We start from the raw sequence: 3,325 nt of genomic DNA, 5'->3' as shown, positions 1-3,325 counted from the left end.
TAGATAAGGGTTGTTTGTTTGGAGAAAGAGGTAGTGAGAAAAAGAAGGAAAAAAACATACCGAAACGTGATATGTGCCATGGCATGGATACGAACGTAGAAGCACCACGTTGACACGCGATTTGCCCTAAGCTACACGTTTCCATTTTCTATATATATATATATATATATATATATATATATATATATATATATATATATATATATATATATATATATATATATATATATATATATATATATATATATATATATATATATATATATATATATATATATATATATATATATATATATATATATATATATATATATATATATATATATATATATATATATAGATGAATGAACTCTCTCAATAAATTATATAAATACATTAACGTTATATTTTAAAGTATTATGTACTGTTTTCGTGTTCAAATTGGATTCACAAGATGAAATTTACTCGTACAGCTCCATGTAGCATTCATAAAACACTCTGATTTGTATACGCTTCACGTTACCTTTTCATATTATCTATGTTACTTTAGATAAATACGCTTTTATGAAAGTTTAAGGAGTTAATTATCTCAATGCATGAAAGATTAAAGAGTAAAGCATGAATTGTATGGTTAAACAAAAGGTTATGTTTAAAGTTCATGCATTAGCAAGAGAATGATCATAAAAAAAGGCGTGTTCTTTGATTATATCAATCTTTTGTAAGCGAACCTTCTAGTTCAAATTAGAAAAAGGATCATAAATGAAGCAAATTAGAATCAAGAACATTAATCCTAAAACATGCTTTAAAGGAAGGAAGATGTATTTAAGAGAACCAAGCTCGTCCATCTTGAAATCTTAGGAGATGATTTATTGACCTACACATGTGACACCATCCTCCTCACATAGAAAAAAGATTTTATATACCGATTAAAAAAACTTTTTATACCAGTTTTAAAATTGGTATAGAAGCATGGACAGTTGTAGAACTTGTATAAAAGTAACACATTTTATATAGGTTAAATGTAAAACATGTATAAAAAACTATTTCAAACAATGAACCCATCGTCGAATCACCTCGTGACACTAATGTTCAACGCATCACCACTGCCCAAACACCACTCCATTGTGAACCTGACCACTGAAGCAGCTTCTTTCCTTCATCACTTCGCGCCACCGTAGTTACCTAGCATAGATTGAAACAAAAAGAGGATGCACCACCCTTTCACATACATACACATCGCGAGTTCTCCCTTGCAAAAATCTCGTCGTTACCACGACAACTAAAGAACACAACCAAGCACCAACAATTAGTTGTGAGTTTATGTATACACAAATCTAAAAGTATTGTGTGGTCGAGTTGAGAAGCATGCAATTGGAAGGGAAACTGAATAATAATATATATACATACAACAATTCTTTATGCATGTTTATTTCACTATTTACTTCGAATTTTATATTGTTAATTACTTGAAAGCCATATAACCAACATACGTGTTGATTCCACAAATTAATAAAAGAGCAATGGTTTCAGTTTTATTTGGTACATATCTGAATAAGAAATGTAAGATTACACATATGTACTTATATGACAATAAAGCTCCTTGATCAAGTTTTTACATGTATGAAGGTTGTTAAAAAGTGTAATCTCATCCATCTTTTCAACACAAAAAGTTAGCAACAATTACACGAGTTGGGATTGTCATTTATTTCATTGTTTTTTTAAGGTATTGATGTCAATCACGATCTTCAAGAAGTTATTTTTAAGGGCTTATCAAATTTTGATAAATGGACTTTACTAATTTCAGAGGTTGAGAAATTATATCCGGATGTTTGATTGCAATAACTTAAATACAATTATGATACTTTACAAACTTTAACTTATAGTGTTAACGTCAATAGAGGAGCTTTAAGTGTAGATATTATGTCATGAGACACATTCAGAGAAGTATATTCACAAATGTTGTTAATGTTAAGATATGTCAAATATTCTATTAATGGATATTAGGTAATCAAATATTGTGTAAGTTATAATTTAGATATTATTGTATTTTGTGCAAATTTGTGCACATGTCATTACTTTAATAGACGAAGAATTATAGGATCCTTATATGTGTATATATGACTTTTTGATGATATGTCTCTAAAGGAGCAATATGTCATAAAAGATGTTCGGGAGCATTGGGTTGCATTTCTTTAAAATGTTTGTAGATGATTCGATGTATTCAATAATACATTTTGAGTTTACCAACTATTTTATGTGTAACTATGTTAAGTAAATATATTTAGGAACCTTGTTAAGTAAATATGACATTGAATGCAGGAATTACTTTGATGTGTTAATAATACAAATAATGTTGATTATTTTGCTCGTTATTGATTATTTATACTATTTTCTAATATTAAATTTTCTGCAACCTAGATATGGACAGTAACAAAAACAAATCAACAGGTATAAAAAATTGAGACTTTTTATACCTATTACTAGCACCAACAGGTATAAAAATCATATTTTTTTTAAATGTAAAATGAGATTCTTTATACCTGTTCGAAAAAATATCAAGTGTAAAATCAGTATTTTTACCTTTTTTGGGGGCGGAACTGATATATATAAAAAGTTTGTTTCTATGCCGACTCTGAAACCGGTATAAAAGGTCGAAAAAAATTTTAAACCCTATGTTTTTATACCTGCTCGAAAATCGGTAAAAAAAATTTTAATTGGTATAAAAAACTTTTTGTATAGTGGTTATTTATCATTTTCTTATTAAAAAAATGTTGCACTATAAATTATCTTACTCCGTTATTTCTTTTAACTCTAATGTTTCCTTTATCTTTACTCCAATCACTAGTGCAATCAAAGGAAATGGCATCGGTTATTTTTGCTTATAAGCACCAGTTCTGCAACCGAGACATATACAGGCAAGGTAAAAACGGATAAGCTTTATGCCTCGGTTCTGAACCGAGTCAAAAAGGGGTAGATTTTCGCCTCGGTTCCTTCTTAACCGAGGTAGTATCTTAGAATTTACTGTCTCGGTTGGGACCTTAACCGAGGCAGTAGAGTATTTTTTATTTTATGTTTTTAACATTCGGTTTCGCCAGCTTTTCCGCCTCTTGCGAGACCGATCGGTTGTGACTTGCGTCCACCTTTTCCGCCTCTCGCGAGACCGATCGGTTGTGACCTGCGTCAACCGTCTAGGTTGCTTTTTCGCTTGCACTGTCGAGAAGCTTGATAACAAGTGCCCATCAATCTTCAACACTCCATTCTCACATCGGACCACCACCCAACAACCATGCCACCTTTACCGAACCACCACAGGCCACCACGCAAAGTCTTCTTCTCCAACTTGAGC

The sequence above is a fragment of the Vigna angularis genome, chromosome 1, assembly GCF_016808095.1.
Source record: "Vigna angularis cultivar LongXiaoDou No.4 chromosome 1, ASM1680809v1, whole genome shotgun sequence".
Classification (NCBI taxonomy): Eukaryota; Viridiplantae; Streptophyta; class Magnoliopsida; order Fabales; family Fabaceae; genus Vigna; species Vigna angularis.
The sequence above is the reverse complement of the archived record's forward strand: the minus strand, read 5'-3'. Positions refer to the sequence as shown.